General features: G+C 40.9%; 1 protein-coding gene across 1 annotated transcript in view; it reads right to left on the bottom strand.

The window, feature by feature from the left end:
• RNF150 (ring finger protein 150) overlaps positions 1-15,429 on the bottom strand; it is a 266,121-nt gene that overhangs the window by 51,039 nt on the left and 199,653 nt on the right. The window lies entirely within an intron of this gene.

Raw genomic sequence — 15,429 nt, 5'->3', positions numbered from 1 at the left:
GCAGACAGAAGTTCCTGCCTGGGGCAAGAAGAGAGGGAATGGTCGGCCTGAAGTATGAGGGCTTCGCAGGACATCCTGTCCACGCCTGACCTTGTCCTCGGTGCGGCACTATTCCTGGAATACGTTTACTCTCTGTCTCTCACCTTTGCCTTCTTTTGTTCTAACAGTTCTAACCGTTTTCTTTGTGATAGGGGGCTTTCGGCTCAGATGCTTCAGAGGGACCCCTAAAGTAGGGAAGAGGGCAGGAAGGGCCAGCTTTTATTTTTTTTAATTTTTAAAAAATTTTTAAAGATTTTATTTATTTATTTGACAGAGAAAGACACAGTGAGAGAGGGAACACAGGCAGGGGGAGTGGAGAGGGAGAAGCAGGCTTCCCGCCGAGCAGGGAGCCCGATGTTGGGGCTTGATCCCAGGACCCTGGGAACATGACCTGAGCCGAAGGCAGACACTTAACGACTGAGCCACCCAGGTGCCCAAGGGCCAGCTTTTAAATGGAAATTGGGGAGAAACCCACGTGCTGAGGCTGGGGTTAGCTGTATGTATGCTGGATCAGATTAGACTGGCAATTGGAACAGGAGAGTAGCAACCTGCATGTGTCATCATGTTCCCAGATGATCGTCTGGAATGCCTGCAGATTTATTCCTTGGAAGCTACATATCACACTCACTCGTTCCTCTCTCCATACATTCATCCAACAAGTAATCAACGCCAAGGATCGGGCTCAACACTGGGAATCAGCATGGTAGTGATTTGGCTCCTTCCCTTCGGGAGTGCAACAGGAGGAGCAGATGTTAATAAAATAACAGAAATAAACGACTTAATGACAACAGTGCTAAGTACCACATTAGAAGAACACGGAGTTTGGGGAGGCTTCTAACTGGAAGATTCATCATCTCGTTGCAGTACTCAGGGAAGATCTTTCTGATCAAGTGCCAAAGCGAACACTCGAGGGCCACATGGATGGACATTTGTTATCCGCATGAAGGGGAGGGGAGAAGAAGGAGGGTGTTCTGGGCAGAATGATCGACTGGCACCAGAGCCCTAAGCTGGGCACTGGCAGAAGTGAGGGAGGGACTAAAGTGGAATGAACCCCCTCCCCCGAAGCAGTATGGACCTCCCTACGTTCAGGCTCTGCATTCAGGGAGCAAGCTCTGAATCCGAACTTGCTCACCAAATGGCGTTCCTTCCGGGAAAAATGTTGAACATCACGATCCTTCTGACTGCTCTGGGGAGGCAGCCTCTGCTGGGTCTCCCGCACACGTGCTGGCATCAGGGAGGGCCAGTCAGCAGCTGTCTGAGCTTCAGTAAGTCTCTTACTATCCCCAAGCTTCAGGTACCCCATTTGTAAGCTGGAGATACACCTACTCATGCAGAGAGGTCTCCCCAGAGTCTCCAAGCCACAAAAGCTGGTAATTGTTCTCGAACACCCCGGGTCATTCCCCTCTATGCACTGGTCATTCTGACGTCTCTGTGATGGTAAGTTTTGTGGGTCACCTTGGCTAGGCTATAGAGCCCAGGCATTCAATCAAACCCTAATCTAGGGGAATGTCATAGATCTGGTTAACATCTACAATCAGTTGACTTTAAACTTTAAATAAAGATTATTCTAAACAATCTAGGTGGGCCTTATCCAATCAGGTAAAGGCCATAAGAACAAAACTGAGGCAGAAATTCTGCCTCCAGTCGGCAGCATCAGATTCTGCTCGAGTTCCTAGCCTGTAGGCCTGCCCTACAGATTCCTGACTTGCCAGCCCTATAATCACGTAGCCAATTTCTTGAGAAATCAATGCCTTGAAAACTCTCTCATATATATATATTATATATATAATATATATATATGTGATATATACATATATATACATATGATATATAATATGGTGGGATACAGTAGGGTTCTTTGGAGAACACTGACCAATATATCCTCCAATGAGAATATAAGGTCCATGAGAGCAAAATCCTCATTTGCCTAATCACTGTTGTATCCCCAGCCTCTAGAATAGTTCCTGGTACAAAGGCGATGCTCAAGAAATATTTGCTATATGATTGGATACTTATCCAAAGACCTGGTACTCCTCACTGCCTACGCACGCTCATCAAGCCACGTGGCCTCCTCCAAGCTAAATCTCTTCCACATGCTCTGCTTCCCTTCTATTCTCAATGCTTCTCCCTCATGCCTATCTTGTTAATGGTCTTTATTATTAAAATAACATCTCAACTGCTCTCCATGCCACCAGCTTTTCCTGTTCTTTTCATCCCACTCATCCTTGCCAGATTTATCTTCCTAAAATACAGTACTAGTTGCATCACCCCCTTGTTCCATTCTGTTCTGTGCTAGGAGTTGGGTACAAAGATGAGTAAGACAAGGTCCCTCCACCAACATGCAGGAGCATAGTGCTTCAGTGGGTCCCTGTGAACTGCAAAAGAAAGGCCACTGAAGAGCCACACTCCTGGACCCACTGCTTTCTGGCTATTTGGTCTTGGGCAAGTCTTAACATCTCCAAGACTCAGTTGCTCACCTGTGAAATATTCTTCAAAGTATGGAGTTTGCAAGTGAATGAGTCCATGTGTATGCGTGTGTGTGTGTGTGTGTGTGTGTGTGTGTGTGTGTGTTGGGGCAGGGGGATAAATAATGACCACAAAACTTAAAACATAACTCCTGGCCCTTCTTAACTGCAAGCTACCATTAATATTATTATTATTATTATTTTTAAGATTTTTATTTATTTGAGAGAGAGAGAATGAGAGAGAGAGAGCACGAGGGGGGGAGGGTCAGAGGGAGAAGCAGACTCCCTGCTCGGCAGGAGTCTGCTTCTCATTTTCCTTCCCGCTCATTCTCTCTCTCTCAAATAAATAAATAAAATCTTTAAAAAAGAAAATCAAAGGGAGAACCAGGGCAAAAACTACAAGTGCTAAAGTGACACATAGGGTGATCATGCTGATTATTAACTAACATTCATTTACTTCTAGCACCACATTTCTTGTGTGGACCATCAAATATGAAGACTGCATCTTTATAATTGGGATTGCAAAACAATTTTTCCCTCCCCAGTGGAAAGAAAAATAAAAGTTACTAGACTAAATAAATAAACAAAGAGATAGGGAAAGAATCCGGCCTTTAGTGAGATGGACCAATGGTTGAGTAAACATCTCTACAACAAAGTCAATCTCAACTCATCCTGTTTGTATGATTCACAGCACAGCACTGTTCCTTCCCATGTTTTAACAAAGGCTGCGTGAGAAAGTCCACACCGAGGAACAATGGGACAAGACATTCTACCTCTTAACAATTCTGGCAAACTGGAAATACAACAGAGGATTGACCAAAACTCTGCTCCCTCTTTAGTCATCCAAGGGAAGCAAACGTTTAAGTTCTTCAAACACCTGACAAAAGATGATGCTGACAACTGCATAATGATGCTGAGCTGATTATGAGTAATAAGTCCTCCCCTTTTTTTTTTTTTTTTAGCAGTAATGAGCCCGCTAAGCTTGTTTTCCCATTTATTAATTCTTGTTTTCTGTTGTCCTTTTGCCTGTATGTGTGATACTCTCTCCAGTTAAATGGCATTTTTTTTCTCCATCTGGAGGAAGAATGGAGCCCTTCTGGCCTTTCTATCTCATTCATTTTTGTAGGCTTTGTCAGACCCTGTCACCCTGACATTGACATTAAAATTCTGTGTCTTTCCTTTTAGCACCAATACAAGCTGTTTCATTCCCCTCAACAAAATGGTTATCAAAGAACATGAGTCACTTGGGGACCCAGGCAACATTAACTATTTAAATAGGATATATCTAGTGCCTCTCTGGGTAGTCAGAATATTTCTTCAGAACCTCAGAATCTTATCTGTAAAGTTGTCAATGAAGTCAGAGTTTTTAAATTAATAAACACGAATTTAATTTAATTAATAAATATCTACTGGTTACTGAATGCCTACGATGTACCAGGCATGTTATATACATTATTAATTCATAACAACTCTATGAGGTAGAAATTATCATTCCCTTTTTATGGAGGAGTAAGCTGAAGCTCATCAAAATAAGTTCAATTATCCAAAGAGCTAGTAAGCTGCTGAGCTAGGGCTCAAACCCAGTCCTATAGTCAGTGGTTTTACCTAATTCTGCACTCCACCATCCTCCTTCCCCTACTGACATGGGTGGGGGGTGGGGTGGAGGAATTCAAATTGTTATTCTTTCCCAAATTGTTGTGGTTCAGTTTCAAGAAGGCAGTATCTTAGTTACAGGGGTCGGGGATCAGGTGAAACCAAATGGAAAAGGGATCTGCCTTAAGCGTATTCACTTGGCTACAGAAGGAAAAAGCTGTCAAACATTGGCCTCAGCAGGACTATACTGAGATATTAGTTTGCTTGATTTATTTGGGAAGAGGGTAACACCGGCTTCTACACGCTTTGTACTCTTCCCATTCTCCACTGCTCAACAGATCTGATAAATGTTGAGTTGTCAAGCTCTATCACCTTTCCATAAGATTTTCATATTTGAATTATGAAGTACCAGAGAAAGTCATACCCAACTTTTTTTCAGGGTTCTTCTTGACATGGTCTGGTTTCCCTTTCTTGCTTTAGCTTTCTAAAATACAAACATGATACCACTCTGCAGACTTGAAATGCTTCAGCTGCTCCCCACCACCTCCCTATAGCACAAAGTCAAGATGCATGAACACAGAGCACACAGAAGGCTCACCCAATCTGGCACCTGTCACATCCTCTGTTATGCCCCCACATTTACCCCACACTTCCATAACTCTGGATGCCCTTCTCATTTTTCCCCACCTGGTGTGTCAAATCTTGCTCATATTTCAAGTCATAGCTCAGATATCCCTTCTCTTTTCTGAACAGCCCATCCCTTTTCTCGAAACTCTGCCAAGGAGAGTTAGTTTTTGTTCCTTTTTGCCCTATTGTGTTTTCCAACATATGTTGCAGTAGCTGAGTATGTGTTCTGAATTTCGGAGTTTGACCACCACTCCTTAGCTTTGTGACCTTGAGTAAGTAATTTAACTTGCGTGTGTTTCAGTTTTCTCTTTTGTTTTTTTTTTTTTTAAAGATTTTATTTATTCATTCGACAGAGAGACACAGAGAGAGAGGGAACACAAGCGGGGAAGTGGGAGAGGGAGAAGCAGGCTTCCCACAGAGCAGGGAGCCCGATGCGGGGCTCGATCCCAGGACCCTGGGATCACGACCTGAGCCGAAGGCAGACGCCTAACCGACTGAGCCACTCAGGTGCCCCTCTCTTTAGTTTTTTTATGACGATATCCTTTAATTGGTGTAACAACACTCTAAAATGATACTGTTTGTGATAATCCTTCAGAGGGCTGTTATTACAATCAAAGGACAAAGGACATAAAGAAGAACAAATGAAGCCCAAAGCCCAAAGTTAGTAGACCAAAGGAAATAACAAAGATTAGAGCAGAAATAAATGAAATAGAGACTAAAAGGATAATAAAGAAGATAAATGAAATTAAGAGCTGGTCTTTGAAAAGATAAACAAAATTGACAAGCCTTTAGCTGGACTCACCAAGAAAAACAGGGAGAGGACTAAAAATGAGAAATGAAAGAAATGTTACAACTCATACCACAGAAATACAAAGGCTCATAAGAAACCACTATGAACAATTTCATGCCAACAAATTGGGCAACCTAGAAAAAATGGACACATTTTCAGAAACATAAAATCTACAAGAGTGAATAATGATGAAGTAGGAAATCTGAACAGACAAATTACTAGCAAGGAGATTGAATCAGTAATAAAAAATTTACCAACAAATAAAAGTCCAAGACCAGATGGCTTCATTGGTGCAATGTACCAAGCATTCAAAGAAAAATTAATACCAATCCTTCTTAAACTCTCCCAGAAAATAGAAAAGGAAGGAACTGTCCCACACTCATTTTATTTTTTTATTTATTTTTTTTTTTTTTTAAAGATTTTATTTATTTATTCATGAGAGACAGAGAGAGAGAGAGAGAGAGGCAGAGGGAGAAGCAGGCTCCCAAGGAGCAGGGAGCCCGATGCGGGACTCGATCCCAGGACCCTGGGATCATGACCTGAGCCGAAGGCAGACGCTTAACCATCTGAGCCACCCAGGCGCCCCCACACTCATTTTATAAGGCCAGCACTGCCCTGATACCAAAACTAAAGAAGGACACCACAAAAAAAATACGTAAGCCAATAACTGCTAATGAACATAGATGCCAAAATCCTCAACAAAATATTAGAAAAGCAAATTCAAAAATACATATCACACACCACGATCAAGTGGGATTTAGTCTAAGGAGACAAGGATGGTTCAACACCCACAAATCAGTATGTTATACCACATTATCAAAATGAAGGATATAAATCTTATGATCATCTCAATGGATGCAGAAAAAGCATCTGACAAAATTCAACATCCATTTATGATAAAAACTCTCAACAAAGGTGGTACAGAGGAAAGGTACCTCAACATAATAAAGACCATATATGACAAACCCACAGCTAACATTATACTCAACACAGTGAAAAGCTGATAGCATTTCCTCTAAGATCAGGAAAAAGACATGGATGTCCACTCTTACCACTTTTATTTGACACGGTATTGAAGTCCTAGACAGAACGATTAGGCAAGAAAAATAATGGCATCGAAAGTGGAAAGGAAGAAGTAAAACCATCACTATTTGCAGGTGACATGATATTATACATAGAAAAATCCTAAAGATTCCATCAAAACTGTTAGAAAAAATGAATTCAGTAAAGTTGCAGGACACAGAATCAATACACAAAAATCAGTTGCATTTCTATATACTAATAGTGAACTGTTAGAAAGAGAAATTAAGAAAACAATCCCATTTATAATTACATCAAAAAATACCTAGAAATAAATTTAATCAAGGAGGTGAAAAACCTGTACACTGAAAATTATAAGGCATGGATGACAGTAACCGAAGACACAAATAAACAGAAAGATATTCTGTGCTCATAGATTGGAAGAATTCAATATTGTTAAAAACCCACACTATGCAAAGCAATCTACAGATTCAGTACAATCCCTATTAAAATTCCATTGTCAATTTTCAAAGAGATAGAACAAATAATCCCCAAATTTATATGGATCCACAGACACAAAACCCCAAATAGCCAAAGCAATCTTGAAAAAGAACAAAGCTGGAAGCACCAGGCTCTCTGATTTCAAATTATATTACAAAGCTATAATAATTGAAACAGTATGGTATTGGCATGAAAACAGACACACATAGATCAGTGGAACAAAATAGAGAGCCCAGACATAAACCCATGCAGATATGGTTAATTAATTTATGACAAAGAAGAGAAGAATACACAATGGGGAAAGTGCAGTCTCTGCAATAAATAGTGTTAGGAAAACTGGACAGCCAAAGAATGAGAAGTATACCCCTAGCTTACACCACACACAAAAATTAACTCAAAATGGATTAAAGACTTAAACATAAGACCTGAAGCCATAAACTCCTATAAGAAAACACAGGCAGTAAGCTCCTTGACATAGGGCTTGGCAATGATTTTTTTAATCTGACACCAAAGGCAAAAGCAACAAAAGCAAAAATAAACAAGTAGGAAAAAATAAACAAGTGAGATGACATCAAACTAAAAAAAGCTTCTGCAGAACTAGGGCAACCTCAACAAAATAAAAAGGCAACCTACTGAATGGGAGAAGATATTTGCAAGTCATGTATCTGATAAGGGCCTAATATCCAAAATAGATAAAGATTTCATACAACCTGACAGCAAAACATAATCCAATGAAAACATGGGCTGAAGATCTGAATAGATACTTTTCTAAAGAAGACATACAGATGCCCAACAAATACATGAAAGGATGCTCAACATCACTGATCATTAGAGATATCCAAATTGAAACCACAATGAGACATCACCTCACACCTGTTAAGATGGCTTTTTTCAAAAATACAAGATGTAGCAAGTGTTGGAGAGGATGTGGAGAAAAGGGAACGCGCATGCACTGCTGGTGGACATGTAGACTGCTGCAGCCACTGTGGAAGACAGTATGGAGGTTCGTCAAAAGATTAAAAATAGAACTATTGCATGATCTAAGAATTCCACTTCTGGGTATTTATCCGAAGAAAACAAGAACATGAACTCAAAAAGATATCCGCCCCTCCATATTCCTTGCAGCATTATTAATAATAGCCAACATATGGGAACAACCTAAGTGTCCATCAATGGACGAATGGATAAAGAAATGTGTACACACACACACTTTCTCTCTCATACACAATGGAATATATTACTCAGCCATGAAAAGAAGGAAATCTCACCATTTGTGACAACATAGATGAACACGGAGGGCATTAGACTAAGTTAAATAAGTCAGAGAAAGATAAATACTTTATGATCTCTCTTGTATGTGAAGTCTAAAAACAAAGACAACAACAACAACAACAACAACAAAAGCAAGACAAGCTCATAGATACAGAGAACAGATTGCTAGTTGCTGGTGGTGGGTGGGAGAAATGGGTGAGGAGGTTAAAAGGTAAAAAGAAAGAAAGGAAAAAAGATAAACAGTTTTGGTACTGCTTAGCTAATACCATTCCAATGAACTGAAAACCACTGATTACATGTTGATCTTATACCCAGATATCTTAAAATTGTTTTATTTGTTCTAATACATTTTCACAAATGTATAATTAGTGTTGATGAAAGAATATTCCTTGCTGATATTTTTGTCCAAACTGAATTTAAGACTTCAGATAAATGTCTTAAAACACTTGCAAAAGTGGGGCTCCTGGGTGGCTCAGTCAGTTAAGCGTTGGACTCTTGGTTTCGGCTCAGGTCACGATCTCAGGGTCGTGAGACTGAGTCCTGTTTCAGGCTCCACACTCAGCACAGAGTCTACTGGAGATTCTCTCCCTCTTCCTCTGCCACTTCTCCTCTCCCTTCCCTGCTCACACTTGTGTGTTCTCTCTCTCAACTAAATGGATAAATAAAATCTTAAAAAAATACTTGCAAAAATTTTTACTAACTAAAATCAGAAAAATGGAAATTAAAATGAGATGTTTTGTGTGTGGATAATTTGCATTTATTTTTAGATTTGATAATGGCTCATGCTGGCAATGGGGTAAACACCCTCATATACTTTTGGTGGGAACATAAATTGGTCTAACCTTTTGTGAGAGCAATATGGCAGACTGCACCAATATCGAAATGCATGAGCCATTTTATCCCGCAAAAAAGGAATCTGGTTTAGACTTAGGTCTTTAAACTGAGAAGAAATTTAAGTTGTAAAAGAAAAAAGGATGGGGTGCCTGGGTGGCTCAGTTGGTTAAGCGACTGCCTTTGGCTCGGGTCATGATCCTGGAGTCCCGGGATCGAGTCCCATATCGGGCTCCCTGCTCAGCGAGGAGCCTGCTTCTCCCTCTGACCCTCCCCCCCTCTTGTGCTCTTTCTCTCTCTCACTCTCTCTCTCAAATAAGTAAATAAAATCTTTAAAAAAAAAAGAAAAAAGGATGAAAAATACAAAATATTTAGAATGCTACCTGGCACATTAGAAGCTAAAGTACCATGGCTTGCTTTGTTTTTGAGAGGGAGGGGTGAGAAGCAGAGGGAGAGAGAGAATCTTAAGCAGGCTCCACGCCCAGCATGGATCTCACGACCCTGAGATCATGACCTGAGCAGAAATCAAGAGTCAGATGCTTAACAAACTAAGCCACCCAAGCGACCCCCCCGCTTTTAATCATTTATTTACATAGGTGAACTTGAAAGTATTTTAACAACTCGTGCACTATGGGCACTGGCAGATCAGAATGGATGCCAGCCCTAAACAATGAGCACAGCCCCACAGGCTCAGTATTCACCCTGCTTTCCTATTTATGTCCCAAGTGAGTTTGAGACACGCTGGGAGGGCAGAGTCAAAGTATTTTTTTTTTTTAAAGATTTTATTTATTTATTTGAGAGAGAGAGAATGAGAGAGAGCACATGAGAGAGGGGAGGGCCAGAGGGAGAAGCAGACTCCCTGCCGAGCAGGGAGCCCGATGCGGGACTCGATCCAGGGACTCCAGGATCATGACCTGAGCCGAAGGCAGTCGCTTAACCAACTGAGCCACCCAGGCGCCCGGAGTCGAAGCATTTCTAACTCCAAAACGTAGTAGAGCACCTGGAATGGGATATACTTTCAGTATTGTGTGCTGAAAAAATGAATCCCGAAAGTCCATTTTCCCCAAGTCATGATTTAATTAACAACAATTTAGTTCTTATTCCTTGCAAGCGACCTTTCCACGGTAGAGCTTACTCAGGAAGCACTTTCCTTAATTTTTATGGATTCTAAAATATAAAACAATTCTGCCTTCTTCCGGGGGCCAGTGGCTCCCAACAAGAACATTAGGGGCATTGATGTAGCCTATGCTCTGCCTAGGCTGCCTGGTAGACATCACACAGAGCCATTCCTTCTATGCAAATCTCATTTTGGGAACATCGTTTTATGGATCTGAGCACAAGCATTACCAGGTTAGAATGACCAAAATGGCAGTGAGGATGGCCCTTACGGAATGTCGACTGAGCCCAGACAGTGTCATGGGCGTTGCATGGGAGAAATGTATTCTACTCCTCCCCAGAGGACAAGAGAAATCTAAATTGCTCTCATTGATTTTCTTACAGGATTCCATTTGTCTAGCTGCTCCTAAATTCAGGTGAACTAATGAGAACTTCACCAGACTCTTGACTGTCACAGCTTTGAAAGACACATGGAAATCACTAGCTTCTTTTGTGCATCATCTTTGGCCCAAAGACCATGCCTATGGTCCAGCAACCAGCAACCCAGGCATTCAATGTATCAATGGGATTTCTCTGCATTTTCTACTGTGCTATGTTATGCAAACCAGTAGGTTATTTCCATCCCTGTTAGTGAAGAAAGAACTTTGTTGACATAGCAGCACTTTAGTATGGTAATGGAAGGTGGATTACTTAGCTGTACATGAGAAAATCTGGAAAGAGTATTTCTGTATATTGCTAAAGAGATTTCAAAGCTGATACCAGAACTTACTACTCGGAACGTTGAGTTCTGAGAAAAAGTAGGACTATCAACACAGAATAACAAATTCATTAGTGTGTAATAGTTACACAGTACTACTTTATACAGAGCATTGTGCTAGGCATTGGGGCTGCAAAGATGAGTCAGACATGCATCCTGTTGGTGAGGTGTTTTTAATAAAGAATTGACAGGCTGATAGGAAGATGCACAGTCCATACTGTGTAGAGGTTAAAAGCTCAGGCTTGGGACCGGGGTAGAACAAGTTTCATTTTTGACACATGTTGGCTGACAGTCCTGAGATAACCCTTAACCTCTCTGAGCCTTAGTTTCTTTGTGAAATGAGGATACTAATACCTATCTGAGGCACACTCATTAATACAGTTCATGCAGTATGCTACCTCTGCATCTTTCAAGCAAGTGGGATGATTACAGGCTCTCCTGTTGGAAGCTACGGCTATGTGACTAATTCTGGCCAGTGAGATAAAAAAAGAAGTAACAGATTTCACTTCAGGCCTGTCGAAATTTACAATGTTCCAGATGGTAACTGCTTTGCCACCTGCCAGCCAGCCGCGCAGACCCTCTTTGCTGATGCACAAATAAACACAAAACATACAAAATCTCTGTTGTGTTAAGCCACTGGGAGTGGGGAGTTTTTGGTGGTGTTGGTGCTGCAGCAAAACCTAGCCTATCCTGGGTAGTAAAATACCTCACCAGGTTGTTGTAAGGATTGAATACTTGTTAAGTGCTTGGCTAGGAAGTGTTCAGTGGCTAATGATGCCATCAACTATATTAAGTGATGTTAGTACAACATATAAAGTGATGGGTCATAAAGAGATACAAATAAAAGTATCACAGAATTCAAGGAAAGGGAGCAGTTACTTTGTGAGGAAATTAGGAAACTGTAGGATGGGGAGAACTTTGAAGTGTGGAGACTGGAAGCAAGAATCTAAGGGGAAGGAATTTATATAAGTAAAGACAGAGCAGCAGTAACATGAGATGTATGAGAAACTCAGTCGGGTTGAAAACTAGACTATTTAAAAAGTAAGAACAGGGACACCTGGGTGGCTCAGTCGGTTAAGCGGCTGCCTTCGGCTCAGGTCATGCTCCCAGGGTCCTGGGATCGAGCCCCGCATCGGGCTCCCTGCTCCGCGGGGAGCCTGCTTCTCCCTCTCCCTCCCCCTGCTTCTGCTCTCTCTCTCTCAAATAAATAAACTCTTAAAAAAATAAAAAATAAAAAGTAAGAACAGGAACTAAAGCTGGAAAGGATGGCTCCAAGTCAGCATTTTGAAATAATCTAGATGGACTGAGTAGCCGAGAGGTATGAACGATGAGGAAAATAATCACAGAGCTGAGCTAGATTTCCCTCACTCCTTGTGATGATGGGCTTCTCATCAAGTTATTTCCTTCCACACTGTCTCATTTTCCTATGTCTCCTATACAGAAAGTCCTCACAGTGGTGACAATGTGGTGTTTTGGGACGTGGTGTGGATCAGGCCAGTTGAGCAGACACCAGCCCCTCCTGACTGTAACCCTATCCAACTGGCCCAGTGCCTTACTGGGCGGGGGGTAGGGGGGGTGACTCTGCTATTGGGATTGGTTTGGACCAATTATGAGAAACTGCATTTCCCTGATTCCCCCTTTTTCAGTTATGGAAACATTGTTTAAAAGAAAAAAGAAGAAAAGGAAAAGGAAAAAAAGAGCTATCACACAGAACCAGCAGTAACCATATTCTAGCTATTGTTTAAAAACATAATTACTTTGTTTTGGCAAGCTAATATGCTATGCTAGCAGTTTTACCTGATGGAAGGAAAGAAAAAGAACGCAGTGAAGTACATTACTGCTCCCCTCATGAGCACCAGCACTACCTTCCTATGAAAAAGGCTGGCCTGTTTTCAGGGCCACAAAACCAAGCTTGGAATCACTGTGGAGAAAGGTAAAACCCTTAAAGCTAGCCTCGATTCGATTCGTTTCCCTTGGGGTGCTCAGACATTTGGCTTAGAGTGAGATGGGGGTTTCTGAGGCAGACTTAGGCAAAACCGTCTTCCCAGAGCTGAGGGTTGGGCAGAGCACCCTTGCGAGGTGGGGTGAGGGCGGGGCCAGCTTTACCCAGGAAAGAACACTTGTGCCGAAGTCAGAGAACCTGGCTTTGCTCTGGGCCCTGTCACCAGCCTCTCTGAGTTAAAGGTTTCTTTTCGTAAAATAAAGAGGCATTAATGGTACGCACTCTACCTCTGTTACAGGCTGCTGTGGGATATAAATTAGACATTATACGTAAAAGAGCTTTATATGTAAATAGTAGAGTGCTTTTCAAAGTTAAAGTTTTGTAATAAACAGCCACTTAACTTCACCTAGTTGTCCATAGCATTAGGTTTAAATAGCATTAAAGAAAACCCAACAAAACTTTATTTTATTTTTTATTTTTTCCAACAAAACTTTAAATCCTAAGGAACTGTATCAGATCCTCTGGCAACTAAAGTCTCTTTCTTTTTTAGCTACAATGGAAGAGATGGATCCTTTGGGAATGCAAGTTACAAGGGACTTGCAGAAACCCTCATTTTATAGGTGCCTCACTCCTTTAGGTTCTGGTAGAGGGCAGCTCTCTGCTTCAAACTTGACCCTGGTCTAATTATATCATTTGGCTGGGGCAGCAAATCTGGTTGGCATTCATTCCGTGTGTCTAGTTGATTAATATAACTGGGGATCAGGACATTTGAAGTCAGAATGCCATATTTAACAAGGTTATTACAGTTCTTTCCTAAGGCGGCATCTGCTCTGTTGAAAATACAACAGAAAATAACTCATCAGACATCATTTATCAGCACTGCCATTTCCTTTCATGTTTCCTTCCTTTAATCCCTTAGATTAAGTGATAACTAATTGTTGGCAGTGTACACATGTAAACCCAAAGGAATCAAAGAAAAAATTACTAGAAAACACCATCAACAAACTTTGAATTTAAATTTTATGTAATTCTGACTAAGGTACAAAGTGAACTGCTTTTTTAAAAAGTCCACAACATAGCTTCTTTGGTGCCTAAAACATTTTTTTCCCCATTATTTGAAATGAAGGTATAACACACAGTAAATTGCATAAATCTTAAGAAAGCTGGATGGCTTACTGAGTATCTATATATTTACGTACAAATATCCACATGGATATACACTGTTTCTATCACCCCCAGACAGTTCTCTCCTCCCCTTACCAGTCAATACCTACTCCTTGCCATGAAACCACCATTGTGACTTCGGTCACCACAGGTTAGCTTTGCCTGTGACTGAATTTCATATAAATGGAATCATAAAGTACGTATTATTTTTTGCCTGGTTTCCTTTGCTCACCATGATGTTTTCAGATTTAACTGTGCTTTGATATACATCAATAGCTTGTTTCTTTTTATGGCGGAGTAATATCCATATTATCCATACCAAACTGATCCACAGATTTTCCTGTTGTTAGACATTTAGGTTGTTTTCATTTTTTTTTGCCCATTATGAATAAACATGCTATGACCATTCTTGTACAAGTCTTTCTGTGAACATATGCATTCATTTTCTTGGAGACAGATCCAAGAGTGGAATTGCTAGGTTAGAGGGTAGTATGTGTTTAACTTCAGTAGAAATTGTCAAACAAATTTCCAAAGCAACTGTGCCGTTTTAAACTCCCACCACACTATAGAACTTTTAATTTGGCAGAGTATGTAAAATTATGTTCCTGAAAAAATGAGTTTTTTAAATAATAGTTTTCATACACAGTGACTATTGAGTAAGATGCTTTTTTTTTTTTTTAAAGATTTTATTTATTTATTTGACAGAGAGAGACAGAGAGAGAGAGGGAACACAGGTGGGGGAGTGGGAGAAGCAGGCTTCCCGCCGAGCAGGGAGCCTGATGCGGGGCTCGATCCCAGGACCCGGAGACCACGACCCAAGCCGAAGGCAGACGCCCAACGACTGAGCCACCCAGGCGCCCCCGAGTAAGATGCTTTATACCAACATAAATTTCAGGTAAATTTGAAAGATACAGTTAATTAATTGAAAAATACAGTTAATTAATTGATCAGTTATTTCTTGATAGGGAAGCATTAAAGAGATTAAAGGATAAAAATTCATAAATTTTATAAAGTACTTTTTTCTGTTAATCAAAAAGCATTATAAAAACAAAATAAAAATAAATGAAAAAAGGGGCGCCTGGGTGGCTCAGTCGTTGTGCGTCTGCCTTCGGCTCCGGTCGTGATCCCAGGGTCCTGGGATCGAGCCCCACATTGGGTTCCTTGCTCGGCAGGGAAGCCTGCTTCTCCCTCTCCCACTCCCCCTGCTTGTGTTCCCTCTCTCGCTGTGTCTTTTTGTCACATAAACAAATAAAATCTTTAAAAAAAATAAATGAAAAAAAATGAGAAATACTACTTACTAAAAATATAAAAA

Source organism: Neomonachus schauinslandi, chromosome 2 (assembly GCF_002201575.2).
Source record: "Neomonachus schauinslandi chromosome 2, ASM220157v2, whole genome shotgun sequence".
NCBI lineage: Eukaryota > Metazoa > Chordata > Mammalia > Carnivora > Phocidae > Neomonachus > Neomonachus schauinslandi.
The sequence above is the reverse complement of the archived record's forward strand: the minus strand, read 5'-3'. Positions and strand labels throughout refer to the sequence as shown.